This window comes from Lontra canadensis, unplaced genomic scaffold, assembly GCF_010015895.1.
Source record: "Lontra canadensis isolate GAN:19392208 unplaced genomic scaffold, GSC_riverotter_1.0 scaffold114, whole genome shotgun sequence".
Lineage (NCBI taxonomy): Eukaryota > Metazoa > Chordata > Mammalia > Carnivora > Mustelidae > Lontra > Lontra canadensis.
In genome coordinates, this window is record NW_022631108.1 from 3915074 (window position 1) to 3935274 (window position 20201).

Genomic DNA, 20201 nt, shown 5'->3' on the forward strand with positions numbered 1-20201 from the left:
TATTCTTTGTTTTAGTTCTCTAAAAAATGCCAATATTTTGATGGGGATTGCATTAAATCTGTAGTTTGCTTTGGGTAGTATGGTAAATGTAATGGTATTACTTGTTTTGATCTAGGAGTGTGGAATATCTATTTGTATCATCTTCAATTCTTTCATCAGTGTTTTATAGTTATCAGAGTACAGGTCTTTCACCTTAGTTATGTTCTTCCCTAGATATTTTATTCTTTTTGATAAAATTGCAAATGCAATTATTTTCTTAATTTCTTCTTCTGCTTTTTTATTTATTTATTTTTTAAAATTTTATTATTTCTTTTTTCTTTTTTTTTCTTTTTTAGAGAGAGAGGAGGAAGCAGGCTCCCACTGAGCAGAGAGCCCGATGTGGGGCTCAATCCCAGGACCCTGAGATCATGACCTGAGCTGAAGGCAGAGGCTTTAACCCACTGAGCCACCCAGGTGCCCCTGCTTTTTTATTATTAGTGTTTTAAAATGCAACATAGTACTACTTCATTAAATTTGTATCCTGTTACTTTACTAAATTTATTTACCACCTCTAGTAGTTTTTTAGTAGAGTCCCTAGTGTTTTTTGTATTTACTATGACATTTTTTTGCAAATACTTAGACATTTACTTATTTTTTACCAATTTGGATGCATTTTATTTTTGTTTTTCTTTTCTGATTGTTGTGGCTAGGACTTTTTGTACTATGTTGAATAAAAGTGGTGAGAGGGGACAAACTTGTTTAGTTACAGATCTTAGAAGAAAAACTCACTTTTTCACACCATGTAATGTTGGCTGTGGTGTTTTTATGTATGGCATTTTTACGTTGAAGTATGTTCCCTATAGAATTACATTGTTGAGTTTTTATCATGAACTAATGTATTTCATCAAATGCATTCTCTATAACTATTGTGATGATCATATGGTTTTTATCTTTGTTAATGTGACATATAACATGGATTGTTATATAAATATTGAACCAGAATTGCATTCCTCAATAAATTCCACTTAATCCTGGTGAATGATTTTTTAAGCCTATTGTTAAGTTTGCTTTGCTAATATTGTTTTGAGGCTTTTTGTATCTTTGTTCATTGGCAACATCAGCTTGCGGTTTGTATTTTTGTTTGTTTGTTTGTTTTTTTGTAGTGTCTTTGGTGTTGGTAAAATGGAAATGCTTAACTTGTAGATAGAATGAAAGCTTTCCATCCTTTCCTAGTTTTTTAATAGTTTGAAAAGAATAAGTATTAATTCTTTAAATGTTGGTAGAACTCACCTGCAAATTCATCTGATCCTGGACTTTTGTTTGTTGAATGATTTTGGTTACTGATCCAATTTCATTGAATGGCTGGTATTCGGTCTGCTCATATTTTCTGTTTCTTCTTGATTCAGTTTTGGGAGATTATATGTTTTTAGAAATTCATCCATTTCTTACCTGTTGTCCAATATGTTGGCAGATAATTTTTATAATATTCTTTTATAATCGTTTGTATTTCTCTAACTTCTGTTATTTCATAGCATATAGTTCTGATTTTATTTGAGTTTTTTTCTCTCTCTTTTGTTGTTGAGTCTGAATAAAGGTTTATCAAAATTGTTTGTTTTTTCAAAGAATCAGCTCCTGGTTTCATTGATCTGTTTTATTGTCTTTTGGCCTCTATTTCATTTACTTATGCTCTAATATATATATATATATTTTTTTTTCTTTCTTTCTATTGGATTTGGCCTTTATTCATTCTTATTTTTCCATCTTATTTAGGTGTAAGCTTAAGTTGTTTATTTCAGATTTTGCTTCTTGAGATAAGCCTGTATTGCTATGATCTTTCCTCTCAGAACAACTTTTGGTCACATCCCAAAGATTGTGTACTATTGTGTTTCTATTTTCATTTTTCTCAGTGTATTTATTTATTTCATCTTTGATACATTATTGTAGCATGTTATTTAGCTTCCATATATTTGTGTTGTTTCTGACTATTTTCTTGTGATTCATTTCTAACTTCATTATCATTGTGGTCAGAAAAGTTGTATGATATAATCTTGATGATCTATCCATTGATGTAAGTGGGGTGTTAATGTCCCCTATTTTTATTGTATTACTGACATTTTCTTCCCTCATGTCTGTTAGTTGTTGTTTTATGTATTTTTATAATCCCATGTTGTAAATATTTACAATTGTTATATCCTATTGTTGAGGTGTTCCATTTTTCATTTTGTAGTGTCTTTGTCTCTCATTACACTCTTTGTTTTAAAGTTTATTTTATCTGATACAAGTATTGCTACTCTAGATTTTTTTCCCCTTCCATTTGCATGGTAAATGTCTTTTCATCCTTTCATTTTCTTTTAAAAAAAAATTTTATTTATTTTAGGGAGACAGTGTGTGTGGGAAGAAGGACAGAGGGAGAGGATCTTTAAGCAGACTCACTGCTGAGCAGAGAGCTGGACATGGGGTTTGATCCGATGACCCATGAGACCATGACCTGAGCCAAAATCAAAAGTCAGGTGTTTAACTGACTGAGCCACCCAGGCACCCAGCCATTCCTTCATTTTCAGTCTGCTTGTGACTTTAGGTTTGATGTGAGTCTCTTTTAGGCAACATATATGTAGTCCTTGCTCTTTTTATCCATTAAGTCACACTATGTTTTTTTTTTTTAGAGCACTTAGTACATTTATGTTCAAAGTAATTATTGATATGTATGCTTATTACCATTTTGTTATTTGTTTTATCGTTACTTTTGTATTTCTTCTCTGTTCTCTTTTTCATGTGTTCTGTTCTTTGTGGTATGATGCTTTTCTTTAGCGATATGCTTGGATGCCTTTTTCTTAAATTTTTTGCCTATCTATTACAGGTATTTAATTTGTGGTTATCAGTAGATTCATATATAACAAGTTATGCATATAGCAGTCTATATTAAATTGATGGCCAGTTAAATTTGAACCCACCCTATGAGTACTATATTTTTCCTCCCTCATTTTTTGTGGGATATATATATATTATATCCTGCTTTACATCTTTTTATTATATAGTTGATTTTATGCTTTTTTGCTTTAACTACCATACTGGTTTTATAAGTGATTAATCTACAACTTCTGTTATTACATGTGTGTATGTATGAAATATATTCCATATATTTCCTTTCATAATTTTCTTATTCCTAATTATGGCCTTTTTCTTTTTACTCAAAGAATTACCTTTATGCTCCTTATAAGGCTGGGTCTGTGCTGATGAACTCCTTTAACTTTTTTGTGTGTGAGCAGTTATCTCTCTATATTCTGAATGATAAATGTGCTGTGTAAAGTATTCTTCATTGCAGCTTTCTGCCTATTAGCATCTTTAATTGATCATTCCACTTTCTTCTGTCTTACAAAGTTTCTTCTGATAAATCAGTTGATGGCCATATATAGCTTGTATATAACTGCTTTTTCCCCTCTTGCTGCGTTGATTGATTGATTGATTGATTAAGATTTTTAAAATTTATTTATCAGAGAGAGAGAGAGAGAGAGAGAAAGAGAGAGCACAAGCAGGGAGGAGGGAGAGGGGTTGAGGGAGAAGCAGACTCCCTGTTGAGCAAGTAGCCTGATGGAAGACACAATCCCAACACACTGGGATTATGACCTGAGCCAGAGACAGATGCTTATCCAACTGAGCCACTCAAGTGTCCCTCTCTTTATCACCTTTTTCCCCATTTTAATTTTTATGTGTTTTGGTGTGGACTTCCTTGAGTGGATTTTGTTGGGAGCTCTCTGTGCCTCCTGGATCTGGATGTCTGTTTCCTTTCCCAAATTAGGCAAATTTTCAGCTATTGGTTCTTAAAATAAAGACTCTGCCCCTTTTCTCACTTTTTAAAGAGACTTATTTATATATTTGAGAGAGAAAGAGAACATGAGTTGGGTGGGCAGAGGAAGTGGAGGAACAGACTCCCTGTTGAACGAGGAGCCCAATGTGGGGCTCAACCTCAGGACCCTGAGATCATGACCTGAGCCAAAGGTGGGCACTTAACCAACTGAGCCATCCAAGTGTGCCCCCTTCCCAGTTTTCTCTCTCTTATTCTTAGGAAGTCCCATAATGTGAATGTTATTATGCCTGATGATGTCACTGAGTTCCCTTAAACTATTATTATTATTATTATTAATTTTTTATTTTGCTGTTCTGCTTTGTTGTTTTACATTACTCTCTCTTCCAGGTTGCTGATCCATTCCTTTGCCTCCTCTAGTCTACTATAGATAATCTCTAGTGCATTTTTTTTTAATGTCAGTTCTTTTGTTTTTCATCACTTGTTCTTTTTTATATATCCTATCTCCTTGTTGAAGGTCTCACTGAGCTCCTCCACTCTCTTCTCTAATCCAGTAAGCATCTTTATGAGCATTATTTTGAATTCTTTATCAGGCATATTGCTTATCTCTGTTTTGTTTAGCTCTTTTGCTATGATTTTGTCCTGTTCTTTCATTCGGGACTCTTCTTTGTCTTCTCATTTTGTATAACTTTCCATGTTTTTAATGCATTAGAAAATTCAGGCATGTCTCCCGACCCTTAAGGTGTCTCCTATGTGGTGTGCATGAAGACTACTTTTATGTCCAAGCCTCTTTTGGCTTTAGTCCAGTCTGCTGCAATGTCTCACATTGAATGTTGGGAGCAGGATTTTGTCTGTGTACTGTTAAGGGACCAGTCTCAGACCACTGTAAGCTTGTAAATGAGTGATATTCTAAGTCAAATCCAATGCCTACCCACAGCCTGTTCAGCATTGCTGTGGTTGCACCAATGTGCAATACAGTCTCCCTTGTTGCCGGAGAGGCTTTCATTGGTGGATAGAACCTTCACTAAAATATCATGCATGCCCCAGTCTGTCTGTTATGGCTGCAGAAGCAGTAACCAGAAGTATGTTCTCTTTGTCTTGTCCCCTGAAATACTTTTATTGGTGAATAAGGCCATCAGTCAGATCAGATGCCTCTTCTTATTCCATCTGCAGGGGTTGCAGTGACCCCAATCTTCAGGGCCTTCTCTTTGTGCTGCCCACTAAGAGGATTTTATTTTTGGGCAGAGTCAACAGTTGGATCAGATATCTGCTGCAAGCCATCTGCAACCCGTGTATGTGGGTGTATTTTCTTCTCCTCACTGAAGGAGTCACTTTAGACTGTCAGTAATCCCTGCTAGGGCTACTTTCAGGATGCAACATGGTAGGAATGATTTTAGAGACTCTTCAGTTAAGTGAAGAGGTTAGATGGGGTGTATCTGCAGGAGAAGTTACAGCGTTAGCAAGGTAGGTGGCAGGTGTTCATGCTGGTTACCACAAGTGTTTGGCTATCTAGCCTGTGTAAAAGTGGGGAGAGAAATGGTGCTCTCCAGCATTTTTATATTGGAGAAGTCTCCTAAAGATCCCTGTCCCTCTACACACATTCTGAGATTAGTAAATAAATCACAAATACCCAGGGCACTTCTCAAACTGCTGTTTCAATGCTATATCTTGGTAACATTATTTGTTATGCTGCTTTTTAAAGACAGGGACTCAGATTTTTCTCACCCTTCAGATCTCCCAGAGTTAAACTTGCTGATTTTTATACTATCTGAAGTTAAGCCCCAATGATTATACTCAAAGCTAAGCCTCACTGGTTTGCAACACCAAATATTATGGAAACTCATCTTCCAAGCCCAGGTCCCCTGTCTCTGGGGTGCCTAGTGTGAAGTCTCTTCATCATCCATCTCCATGCTTGTGGTGTCTCTACCTTTTGTGGTTAGACTTACTGGGAATTTGTATACCTCTTTCCCTTTTTGATGTGGCTTCCTTATATAATTAACTGTGGAAAGTCTGTTCTACTAGTATTTGGATCATTTTCTGGGTAATTGCAGTGATGTGGCTATAATATATTGGTGTCTGTTGGATGAGGTGAGCTTAGGATTCTCCTACTGCCATCTCCTGAGAAGTTTGTTGCTAATAATTTTGTTTTTTAAATTTTATTTATTTATTTGACAGAGAGAGAGATCACAAGTAGGCAGAGAGTCAGGCAGAGAGAGTGAGAGGGAAGCAGGCTGAGCAGAGAGCCCAATGTGGGACTCAATCCCAGGACCTGGACATCATGACCTGAGCTGAAGGCAGCGGCTTAACCCACTGAGCCACCCAGGTGCCCCACTAATAATTTTTATTATGAATCAGTTTTGAACATTAATTCTTCAAGTACTTTTTCTGACCCTTTCTCTTTCTTTATTTTCTGGGACTCCTATAATGCAAGTATTACCTCGCTTGATGTCACTTACGCCCCATTCAGACTACCTCACTTTTCACATTCTTTTTCCTTTTTGCTTCTTTGTATGAGTTTCTTTCTTTTCTTCTTCTTCTTCTTTTTTTTTTTAACATCTTAATTTTATTTTGTTTTTTCACGTTCCAAGATCTCTGTGTGAGTTTCTTTGGTCTTCCTTCTAATTCACTGATCCTTTCTTCTCTTTATTTATTCTGCTGTTGAAATACTCTAAAATATTTTTCAGTTCAGTTACTTTATTCTTCAGCTTTGTTAATACCATTTGGTACTTATCTGTTCTCTTCATTGAAGTTCTCAGTTTATTCAGCCATTCTCCTTCCTAGCTCAGTAAGTGTATTTATGACCACAGTCTTTATATTAGATATATCACTTATCCTCATTTTATTAACATATTTTCCTGAGATTTTATCTTATTCTTTGGTCATCTGTATGTCTTTCTTGGGGGAAAAGAAAAAGTCTATTCAGGTCTTCTGCTTAATATTTAAGTGGACTACGGTGATGATAGTGTTGGGTTTTATCATTTCTTTATATATTTTAGATATTAATCCCTTTTCAAATGTATCATGTACTAATATAGGTTGTTGATGGTTTCCTTCACCTTACAAAACTTTTTATTCTGCTGTAGTTCAAATAGTTAAATTTTGCTTTTGTTTACTTGCCTGAGGAGACATATCTAAAAACATTTTGCTGTTGCAGGTGTCAAATAAATTACTGAGTGTGCTTTCTTCAAGGGGTTTTATGATTTCAGGTTTCATATTTAGTTGTTTAATCCATTTTGGATTTATTTTTATGTATAGTGTTAGAAAGTGGCTCAGGTTTATTCTTTTACATGTAGCTGTCTAGTTACCACAACACCATTTATTGAAGACATTGTTTTTTCCTCATTGAATACTCTTGCCTCCTTTGCCATTTATTAATTAACCATATATGCATGAGTTTATTTCTGGGCCCCTTATTGTGTTCAATTTTTGTGCCAGTACTATACTGATTTGATGACTATAGGTTTTTAGTAATTTGTGAAATCCTGGATTGTGATACTTCTAGCTTTTTTTTTTTTGTAATTCAATTCAATTTAATGAATATATAGTGTAATATTAGTTTCAGAGGTAGAATTCAGTGATTCATCAGTTGCATATAGCACCCAGTGCTCATGCCATTAAATGCTATCCTTTATGGCCATCACCCAGGTCCATTCCCTAGCACAACTTCCCTGCATCAACCCTCAGTTCATTTCTTATAGTTAAGAGTTTCTTATGGCTTGCCTTCCTCTCTGTTTATGTTTTATTTTTCATTTTCCTTCCCTTTCCCTAAGTTCATCTGTTTTATTTCTTAAATTCCACATGTGAGTGAAATCATATAATAATTGATTTTCTCTGAGTTATTTCACTTAGGATAACATCCTCTATTTGTTCCATGCATGTCCTTGTAAATGGTAAGATTTCATTTTTTGATGGATGAATATATATATACATACATAATCTTTTTCCATTCATCTGTTTATGTATATACACATCTGGGCTCTTTCCATATTTTGGCTATTATGGACATTGCTGTTGTAAACACTGAGGTACAGGTGCCCCTTTGAATTACATGTTTGTATTGTTCAGATAAATACCTAGTAGTGCAATAGCTAGGTTGTAGGGTATCTCTAGATTTAACTTCTTGAGGAACCTCCATATTGTCTTCCAAAGTTTCCTCAGCTGTTAATTTTAAATATTCTGACTGGTGTGAGGTGGTATCTCATTGTGGTTTTCATTTGTATTTCCCTCATGCCAAGTGATGTTGAGAATTTGTTCATCTCTCTGTTGGTCATTTATATGCTTTCTTTGAAGAAATATCTGTTCATGTCTTCTGCCCATTTCTTGGCTGGAATTTTGTTTTGTTTTACTTTGTTTTGTGTTGAGTTTGGTAAGATCTTTATAGATTTTGGACATTAGCCCTTTTCCTTTCCTTTTCTTTTTTTTTTTTTTAATTTTTTCAGTGTTCCAAGATTCATTGTTTATATACCACACTCAGTGCTCCATGCAATATGTGCCCTCCTTAATACACACCACCAGCCCTTTTTCGAATAACACTTTTGCAAATATCTTCTCCTATTCCGTAATTTGCCTTTTAGTTGTGTTGACTGTTTCCTTTACTATGAAAAAGGTTGTTGGTTTTTTTTTTATATTTATTTATTTATTTATTTGACAGACAGGAATCACAAGTAGGCAGAGAGGCAGGTAGAGAGAGAGGAGGAAGCAGGCTCCCTGCTGAGCAGATAGCCTGATGTGGGGCTCAATCCAAGGACCCTGGAATCATGACCTGAGCTGAAGGCAGAGGCTTTAACCCACTGAGCTAACCAGGCGCCCCTATGAAAAAGGTTTTTATCTTGATAAAGTCCCAATAGTTCACTTTTGCTTTTGTTTCCCTTGCCTTTGAAGATGTATCAAGCAAGATGTTGCTGGTGCTGAGGTCAAAGTGATTGCTGCCTGTGTTCTCCTCTAAGATTTTGATGGATTCCTATCTCTGATTTAGGTCTTTCAGCAATGCTGAATTCACTTTTTGTGCATGATGTTAGAAAATGCTCTAGTTTCATTATTCTGGATGCAGCAGTCTAATTTTCCCAGCACCATTTATCGAAGAGAATATCCACTGGATATTCTTTCCCGGTTTGCCACAGATTAGTTGACCATAGAACTGAGGGTACATTTCTGGTTTCTCTATTCTGTTCCATTGATCTATGTGTGTCTTTTTGTGCCAGTACCATACTGTCTTGATGATTACAGCTTTGTAATAGAGCTTGAAGTCTGGAAATGTGATGCTGCCAACTTTGGTTTTCTTTTTCATCATTCCTCTATTCGAGGTCTTTTCTTGTTCCACACAAATTTTCAGATTGTTAGTTCTAGCTCTGTGAAAAATGTTGATGGAGTTTTGATGGGGATTGCATTGAATGTGTAGATTGCTTTGTTTAGCATAGTCATTTTAACAGTATTTTTTCTTCTAACCTATGAACATGGAATGTTATTCCATTTCTTTGTGTCTTTGATATCTTTCACAGCTCTTCCATAGTTTTCAGAATACAAATTTTTTGCATCTTTGGTAATGTCTATTCCAAGGTATCTGATGGGTTTTTGGCGCATTTGGTCAATTCTTTGATTTCTCTTTCTTCCGCCTCATTGTTTGTGTATACAAATGCGAATGACTACTGTGCATTGATTTTATATTCTGCAACTTTTCTGAATTCTTTATCAGTTCTAGTAAGTTTTTTGTGTAATCTTTTGGGTTTTCTACATAAAGAACCATATCACCTGCAAAAAGTGAGACTTTGACTTCTTCTTTCCCAATCTGGAAGCTTTTTATTTCTTTTTGTTGTCTGATTGATGACGCTAGGATTTCCACTACTATGTTGAACAACAGTAATGCGAGTAGAAATCCCTGTCATTTTCCTGACCTTTGGGGAAAAGTTTTCAGTTTTTCCTCTGTTGAGTATATTCACTTTATTTAAATGGTTTTTATGATATTGATATATGTTCATTTTATCCCTACACTACAGAAGGTTTTTATCAAGACAGGATGATGTATGTTGTCAAATGCTTTTTCTGCATCTATTGTAAGGAACATATGGTTCTTTTCCTTTCTCTTATCAATGTGGTTTATCACATTGATTTGTGGATGAGCCATCCTTGCAACCTAGAAATAAATCCCACTTGGTAGTGGTGAATAATACTTTTGATATACTGCTGGATCCTATTATAGTATCTTGGTGAGAATCTCTGCATCCATGTTCATGGAATATTGGTCTCTAATTCTCCTTTTTAGTGGGGTCTCTTTCTGGTTTGTGGATCAAGCTAATGCTGACTTCGTAGAATGGATTTTGGAGTTTACCTTCCATTTCTGTTTTTTAAAGAAGTTTCAGAAAAATAGGTATTAATTCTTCTTTAAGTGTTGGTAGAATTCTTCTGGAAGGTCATCTGGCACTAGACTCCCATTTGTTGGGAGATTTTTTTATTAGTATTTCAGTTTCTTTGCTAGTTATGCATCTGTTCAGATTTTCTATTTCTTCCTATTTCAGTTTTGGCAGTTTATATGTTTCTAAGAATGCATATTTGTTTCAGGCTAATTTTTGGCATATAATTGCTAATAACATTCTCTTATAATTGCTTATATTTCTTTGGTGTTGTTTGTGATCTCTTTCTTTCATGATTTTATTTATTTGGGTCCTTTTTCTTTTCTTTTTGATAAGTATGGCTAGAATTTTTTTGATCTTATTAATTTTTTCATAGAAACAACTCCTAGTTTCATTGATGTGTTCTACCATTTTGTTAATTTCTATGCCATTGAACTCTGCTCTAAACTTCTTTTCTCCTATTGGGTTTAGGCTTTATTTGCTGGTCTTTCCCCAGCTCCTTTAGTTGTAGGGGTAGGTTGTGTCTTTGTGAATTTTCTTATTTCTTGAGAAAAGCATGTATTGCTATATAATTCTCTATTAGGACTGCCTTTGCTGAATCCCAAAGGTTCTGAATTGTCATGTATTCATTTTCATTTGTTTCCATGCATTTAAAAAAAATTCTTTAATTTTCTGCTTGACCCATTTATTTTTTAGTAGGATGCATTTTAACCTGGATGTATTTGTGTTCCTTCCAAAATTTCTCTTTTGATTGAGTTCAACTTTTAACATATTGTGGAGTTAAAATATGCATGGTGTAATCTCAGTTTTTTGTACCAGTGAACACCTGATTTATCACCTAGTATGTGATGTATCCTGGAGAATGTTCCATGTACACTTGGGAAGAATGTATATTCTACTGCTTTAGGGTGAAATGCTCTTAGCATATCTGTTTAATCTCCCTGGCTATGTGACATTCAATGCCCTTGTTTCCTTGTTGATTGTCTGCTTAGATTACCTGTCCATTGCTGTGAGTGGGGTGTTAAAGTCTCCTCTTATTATTGTGTTATTATCAATGTGTTTTTTTTAATTTTGTTATTAATTGGTTTATATAATTGAGACCTCCCAAGTTAGAGCATGATTATTTATAATTCTAGATCTTCTTGTTTCATAGACCATTTTATTATGATATAATGTCCTTCTTTATCACTTACTACGGTCTTTGGTTTAAGATCTAGTTTGTCTGATATCAGTATGGTTATTCCATCTTTCTTTTGATGTCCATTAGCATGATTAATTTTTCCTTACTGCCTCACTTTCAATCTGTGGGTGTCTTTAGGTCTAAAAAGAGTCTCTTGAAGACAGCATATAGATTTTTTTTTTTATTATACCCAATATGATACCCTGTGTTTTTTGATTGGAGCATTTAGTCCTTTTACATTCAAATTATTGAAATATATTAATTTAATGTCATTCTGTTGCCTATAAAGTAGCTGTTTCTATAGATTGACTCTGCACCTTTCTGGATTTTGTTATGTTGGGGTTCTCTTTATTCAAAGAATCCTCTTTAATATTTCTTGCTATGCTGATTTAGCATTCACAAATTCCTTTAGTTTGTTTGTTTTTGCCTGGAAACTCTTTATCCCTCCTTCTATTCTGAATGACAGTCTCACTGGATAAAGTATTCTTGGTTGCATATTTTTCCCATTTAGCTCATTGAACATATGCCAGTCCTTTCTGACCTCCCAGGTCCCTGTGAATAAGTCTGCTGCCAGTCTAATGTTTCTACTATTGTAGGATAAGGGCCTCTTGTCTCCATCCACTTTCAGGATTTTATCTTTATTTTTGACATATGCAAGCATCAGTATTATACGTCATGCTCTTGACCTATTCTTATTGATTTGGTGGGAGGTTCTCTGTGCCTCCTGGACTTCAATGCTTGCTTCCCTCCTCAGATATGGGAAGTTCTCATGTATAATTTGTTAAAATAAGCCTATACCCCTCTCTCTCCTTCCTTATATTATTGGTCCCCTGTTATTCAAATATTATTGTGCTTTATGGTATTGCTGATTTCTTGAAGTCTTCCCTCATGATCCAGTAGTTATTTATTTTTATTTTTCTCATCTTTTTTACTTTCTATCCTTTGTCTTCTATATTACTGACTCTGTATCCTGCCTTATTTATCTTAGCAGTTACATCATCCATTTTTTACTGCATCTCAGTAATAGCATTTTTATTAACTTACTTTATTTAATTTCAATTGGTTAACATATAGTGTATCTTTAGCTTCAAATAGAGAGTTCAGAAATTCACCAGTTGCATATATCACTCAGTGTTCATTTTATCACATGCCCTCCTTAATGTCCATCACCCAGTTACCCCAGCCCCCAACCACATCCTCTCCGGCAACCCTCAGTTTGTTTCCTATAATTTAGAGTCTCTTATGGGTTTTCTCCCTCTCTGATTTCAGCTTTTTAAAAATTTTTCCATTTCTTCCCCTATAATCCTCTGTCTTGTTTCTTAAATTCCGCATATGAGTGAAATAATATGATATTTGTCTCCCTGATTGACTTATTTCACCCAGTGTAATATCCTCTAGTAATAGCTTTTTTAAAATTTCAGTCTGATTAGATTTCAGTTCTTTCATTTTACAGTAAGGGATTTGGTAGTTTTATTTATGCTTTTTTCAACTGCAACTAGTATTTTATAATAGTTGTTTTGAATTCTGGTTATGACATTTTACTTATATCCATATTGATTAAATTCATAACAGAGAGTACTACCTCTGTTTCTTTTCTTTCTTTCTTTCTTTTTTTTTTTTGTGAATTTCTCCTTCTAGTCATTGTGTTCAGAAAAGAAGGGGGAAAAAACAGCAAAAACACCTCTAATAACAACAGTGGCAACAACAGCAACTTCAGGAAGTGTTTCTGGTGTATGTTGTGTACAGTCTACTATGTGTTTTTGCTGCTCCTTCCCACTGGTCCTTCCTCTGCAGAGTATCTCCTTCTTGTAGTGGGGAGTGTTTGGACCTTTAAGTAGATGTGTTTTTATTTGTTTGTGAAATTAAGTCTATAAATGAAAATAGAAAATTAACAGAGAAAAAATAAACATAAAACTGAAACCAAAACCAAACAAACTTGATCCAAGGCATGAAAAGAGAAAATGGAACAAAAATATATACAAACATAGAAACAATAAACTCTAGGGCTGATTCTACAAAATAAGAAACAGGGAGGGATAGAATAGTAGGGAAAGAAGAGAAAAAAAAAACAAAAAATTAAAAAAAGAAGCTTTATCTGAAAACTAAAAGAAGGAAATAAATGTACCAACAAATGAACAAAAAAGTATATGCCTGATAGAAAAAAAAGGAAGAAAAATAATGTAAAGGATAAAGAATAAAAAAAAAGAAATAGAAAAATTAAAAAAGTATAAAAAATTAAAAAAATCAAGAGAGGAAAAATAAGAAGAGGAGCGCCTGGTCCTATTTCCACCAGAAGCTGATATTTTGGAACTTTTTTTAAATCAGTAGACTTGGCAGATGCAAGGGCTTGTGTTGGTCTTGTAAGGGGGGTGCCTACTGTGCTGGCTCATAAGCTGAGTTACCCTTGTAAATATGCTCCTGCCAGGCCAGGGGTGGGTTTCAGTGTTAGGGATTCCAGCCTCTACTACAGGTGCTGTGTTTCTCTCTGGAGTCTTATTGTGCTGATGGGTGGGCTGTGGGAAGGGTCGTGAAGGAGGTAGAATATGGCACCAGCTCACCTTCTTATCCTTGGGGAGTAGAACTCCTGGCAGCCACTGCCCAAGAAGCCCCCTTAGAAAAGGAAAAATAAAAAATCTCCTGGGTCCTGGGCTATCATCATTTCACTGCCCTATCCTGTCTGTGCCTCAACCATTGGCATGCTCAGAGCTACAAATCTCCTGTATTTTCTCTCTCATTGGTGGCTGGGATTCAAAACTCTAAGTTTTAAAAGACTTGGTAAGGGGCATTCCCACTTCTGTCCCCTTGTGGAGAGAGGCTCAGGACATACCCATCACCTCTGAGTCCTAGAAAAGCTGTTGCACAGTGTGCATGCAGGGCCCAGAGTTTATTGAAACACTCAACAAAAGCCGGAACCATGTTATTAGCTATTTGCACGCTACTCAGTCTCCTACTCCATTTTGTCTCAGAAAAGCCATTTCAGAGGCTTGAATCTATTGTGGCTGACAGTGAAAACTGGTGGCCAGATTATCCACAATCTACGCTAGTCTCTGTGGTCTACTCAGTTCAGCCCCAGAAAAGCAGCTGGTCAGCATGCACACAGAATTTTAAGACTGTTGTGGCTTACAGCAAAATGTTAAGAGGTTTTCTGCCCTTTGAGCACACCTCTGACCATACTGCTGAGATTCACTCAATGGCTTCTCAGGTGACCTTTTGTTCTTGGAAAGTCAAAGTATGCTCTTCCATATTCCCTCCAGGGAAGGGGAGAGATCTCTACCTGCATGACCCAGAGGATCTCTTCACCACGGTTTATTGTGCAGTTACAACCTGCTGGGCTCTTTCCCACTTTCTCCCTCTTCCCTGACTTGACTTCACAAAATGGTTTTCCTCCCCTTCCAGGCAGCATGGCTTTCTTCTCCCCCAATTCAAGGCTCCCACCTTCACATATTACAAGTTCACTCGCTCCAACTGTGCAGATTGTTTCCTTAATCCTCTGATCCTCTGCTTAGTTGTTCAAAATAGTTAAATGTTGATCTAGTTGAATTGGAAGGACAAGGCAAGTTCATGGTCCCCCTACTACTCCACCATCTTAATTTTCCTTAGCTTTATTTATTTATTTTTTTAATCTCAAAATTGATTTGGCCATTTGGGATCTCTCGTGGGCTTATATAGATATTAGTATTATTTGTTCTAATATTATGAAAAATGTTGGTATTCTGATAGGGATTGGGTGGAATCTGTGAATTTCATTGGGTGATATGGACATTTTAAGAATATTCTCCCAATCCATGGTTATGAAATAGCTTTCCTTTTGTGTGTATGTGTCCTGTTCAGTTTATTTCATCAATTTTTTAATACTTTTGTAGTATATGTCTTAAATATCCTTAGTCTAGTTTATTCATAGGTATTTTGTTCCTTTTGGTTCAAGTCTAAATTAAATTGCTTTTTATAATTAGTCTCTCTGTTACTTTGTTATTACAGTAAACAGACACTACTGATTTCTGGGTATTCATTTTTTGTCCTATAACTTAATAAAATTCATGTATCACTTCTAGTGGTTTTTTTTGTTTGTTTGTTTTGTTTTGTTTTTTTTTTAGTTGACAGTTTAGGATCCTCTATGTATAGTATTATGTCATCTGCAAATAGTAACAGCTTAACTTTTTCTTTACAAATATGGATACTTTTTTTAATATTTTTATTTAAATTCAACTTAGTTAACATACAGAGTAGTATTAGTTTTAAGGGTAGAATTTAGTGACTCATCAGTTGCATGTAAAACTGAATGCTCATTACATCAAATGCCCTCTTTAATGTCTATCACCCAGTTACCCCATCTCCCCACCCATATCCCTCCACCAAAGGTCAGTTTGTTTCCTATAGTTAAGAGTCTCTTATAGTTTGCCTCCATCTCTGTTTATATCTTGTTTTATTCTTCCTTCCCTTCCCCCAAGTTCATCTGTTTTGTTTCTTAAAATTCCACATATGAGTGGAATCATATGGCATTTGTCTTTCTCTGACTGACTTATTTTGCTTAGCATAATACACTCTAGTTCCATCCATTTTGCAAATGACAAGATTTCATTATTTTTTTATGACTGAGTAATATATACCACATCTTTATCCTTTCATCAATGGACATCTGAGCTTTTACTGTATTTTGACTATTGTGGACTTGCTGCTATAAATGCAGAGGTGCGTGTTCCCCTTCAAATCACTATGTTTATATCCTTTGGATAAATACCTAGTAGTGCAATTGCTGGGTCATAGGGTAGTTGTATTTTTAATTTTCAGGTCATCAATACTGCTTCCCAGACTGGTTGTACCAGTTTGCATTCCCACCAACAGTGTAAGAGTTTTCCCCTTTTTCTGCATCCTCACCAATGCTTGTTGTTTCCTGAGTTGTTCATTTTAGCCATTCTTACCAGTGTGAGGTGATAACTCGTGGTTTTGATTCGTATTTCTCTGACGCCAAATGATGTAGAACAGCTTTTCATATATCTCTTAGCCATTTGTGTCTTCTTTGGAGAAATGTTGTTCATGTCTTCTGCCCACTTCTTAACTGATTTTTTGGGTGTTGAGTTTGATAGGATCTTTATAAATTTCAGATACTTCGCCAGGTATTAGATATGTCATCTGTGATTATCTTCCTCCTTTGGTTGGGTTGCCTTTCAGTTTTGTCGACTCTTTCCTTTGCTTTGCAAAATCTTCTTATCTTGATGAAGTCCAAATCACTCATTTTTGCTTTTGTTTCCCTGACTTTGGGGACGTCTCTGGCAAGAATTTGCTGAAGCTAAGGACAAAGAGGTTGCTGTCTGTGTTCTTCTCCAAGATTTTGACAGATTCCTGTCTCCCCCTTAGATCTTTCATCAATTTTGTATCTATCTATCTATCTATCTATCTATCTATCTAATATTTTATTCATTTATTTGAGAGAGAGAGAGAGAGTGAGCATGAGTTGGGGCAGGGGCAGAGGGTGACACAGACTTCCCACAGAGCCGGGAGCCCCATGTGGGGCCTGATTCCTGGACTCTGGGATCATGACCTGAGGTAGACACTTAACCAACTGAGACACCCAGGCACCCTAATTTTGAATTAATTTTTGTGCATGCTGAAGAAAATGGTCCAGTTTTATTTTTCTGCATGTGGCTGTCTAATTTTCCCCAACACCATTTATTGCAGAGACTTATTTTTTTTTCCCCATTGGATTTTATTTCTTGCTTTATTAAAGATTGGTTGAACATAGAATTGAGGATCCATTTCTGGGTCCTCTATTATGTCCCATTAATCTATGTGTTTGTTTTTGTGCCAGTACTATACTGTCTTGAAGATTATAGCTTTGTAATACAGCTTGAAATCTGAAATTGTGATGTCTCCAGCTCTGCTTTTCTTTTTCAAGATTGCTCTGGCTATTCAGGGTCTTTTGCTGTTCCATACAAATTTTAGGATTGTTTGTTTTAGCTCTGAGAAAAATCCTGTTGCTCTTTTGTTAGGGATTGCATTAATGTGTAGATTGCTTTGGGTATTGTAAACATTTTAACAATATTTTTTTCTTATCCATAAACATGGAATGTTTTCCTCTTTCTTTGTGTCTTCCTCAATTTCATTCATAAATGTTCTATGGTTTTCAGAGTACAGATCTTTTACCTCTTTGGTTAGGTTTATTTCTTGCATTTTTCCTGGGGCTAGGACTTCCAGTACAATATTGCAGAAAGCTGTGAGAATGAACATCCTTGTCTTGTTCCTGATCTGAGATGAAAAGCCCTCAGTTTTTCAGTATTTAGTATGAAGTTAGCTGTGGGGTTTTTATATGTGCCTTTTCTTATTTTGAGATATATTTCTCCTAAATGTACTTTGTTGCGAATTTTTATAACAAATAGGTGTTGGATTTTGTAAAATGTTTTTTCTGTCTCTATTAAGATGATCTTATGATTTTTATCTTTCTTTTTCCTAATGTGGTATATCACATTTATTGATTTGTGAATATTAAGCCATTCTTGCAATACCAAAATTAATTCCACCTGATTGTGATGGATGATTTTTTTCATGCATTGTTGAATACATTTTGCTAATATTTTGTTCAGGATTTATACATCTATGGTTATCATGAATATGAGCCTGTAGTTTTATTTTTTTTTGTTGTTTTTGTGTCTTTGTCTCATTTTGGTGTCAGTGTAATGCTTGCCTCATAGAATGTATTTGGATGCTTTCATTCCTCTTGTATTTTTTGAAATAATTTCAGGAAATAAATACTACTTCTCCCTTAAGTGTTTGGTAGAATTCACCTAATAAGCCATCTGGTCCTTGTCTTTTACTTTTTAATAGGTTTTTTTTTTGAGTACTGAATTAATTTTATTACCAGTAATCAATATTTTCTGATTTTTGGTTTCTTCCTGATTCAGTTTTGGAAGATTTTATGTTTCTAGGAATTTTTTCATTTCTTTCATGTTGTCCAATTGGTTGGCATGTAAGTTTTATCATTAGTCCTCTGTATCACTGTGATGGCAGTTGTTACTTACTTTTCATTTCTGATTTTTAAAATCTCTTTCCTATTTACTGATGAATCTGGCTAAGGGTTTATCAATTTTATCTTTTTGAAGAAACTGCTCTTAGTTTCACTGATTTTTTTTTCTCTATTTCATTTCTGTTTCTGCTCTGATATTTATTATTTCCTTCCTTCTGCTCACCTTGGGCTTTGAGTATTCTTATTTTCCTAGTACCTTTATCTATAAGATTAGATTACTTTTTAAAAAAAAAAATTTCTTGTTTCTTGAGATAGGTCTCTATCACTGTATATTTCCTTCTTACAACCCCTTTCACTGAGTCCCCCAAATTTCGGACCTTTATTATTTTTTTTTTTCATTTTTCTTTGTGTATTTTTTTTTGTAGTTTCTTCGTTGAATGCTTCATTGTCCCATTGATTTTTTAGAATCATGTTGTTTAGTCTCCACATTTTTGTGGATTTTTAAAAAATCATTTGTTCCCCTTCTGATTAATTTCTAGTTTTACATTGTTATGATTTGAAAAAAAATGCATGGTAGATTTCATTATTTAATTTATTGAGTCTTGTTTTGTGGTCTAAAATCTGATCTATTCTGGAGAAGTTCCATATGAACTTGAAAAGAATGTGTATCCCGTTTTTATGTTTTGATGGAATGTCCTATATATTTACTTATGTCCTTCTTGTCTAATGTCATTCCATGGCAATGGTTTCTTATTGATTTTCTTTTGTTGTTATTGTTGTTTTTCATTTCTTTTCATCATGACTTCTTTTTGTGTTTTGTTTTGATTTTGTATTTTGTCTTTATTTTATTTTTTCAGTATTCCAAGATTGTTTATGCACCACACCCAGTGCTCCATATAATATGTGCCCTCCTTAATATTCACCACCAGGGCCACCCATACCCTTATCCCCTCCTTTCCAAAACCCTGTTTGTTTCTCAGAGTCCACAGTCTCTCATGATTCATCCCCCCCTCCTATTTCCCCCAATTCAATTTCCTTTCCTTCTCCTAATGTCCCCCATGCTATTCATTATGCTCCATAAGTGAGTGAAACCATATAATATTTGAATTTCTCTGCTTAACTTATTTCACTCAGCATAATCTCCTCCAGTCCCATCCATGTTGATACAAAAGTTGGGTATTCATCCTTTCTGATAGCTACATAATATTCCCTTGTATATATGGACCATATCTTCTTTATACATTCATCTGTTGAAGGGCATCTTGGCTCTTTCCACAGTTTGGTGATTGTGGCCATTGCTGCTATGAACATTGGGGTATAAATGGTCCTTCTTTTCACTACATCTGTATCTTTGGAGTAAATACCCAGGAGTGCAGTTGCAGGATCTTAGGGTAGCTCTATTTTTAATTTTATAAGGAATCTCTAAACTGTTTTCCAAAGTGGCTGCACCAACTTACATTTCTACCATCAGTGTAAAAGGGTACCCCTTTCTCCACATCCTCTCCAACATTTGTTGTTTCTTGTCTTGTTCATTTTGGCCATTCTAACTGGTGTAAGGTGGTGTCTCAGTGTGGTTTTGTAACCTTGTAAACATTGGCCATAGCAACTTCCTTCAAGACATGTCTCACAAGGCAAAGGAAATAAAAGTGAAAATGAACTTTTGGGACTTCATCAAAATTGAAAACTTCTGCACAACAAAGGAAACAGTCAGCAAAACAATGAGGCAACCCAAAGAATGGGAGAGGATATTTGCAAATGACACTACAGACAAAGGAATGATATCCAAGCTCTATAAAGAATGCCTCAAACTCAACCCTCAAAAAACAGATAATCATGTCAAAAAATGGGCAAAAGACATGAACAGACACTTCTCCAAAGAAGATATACAAATGGCTAACAGACACATGAAAAAAAATGTTCATCATCATTACCCAT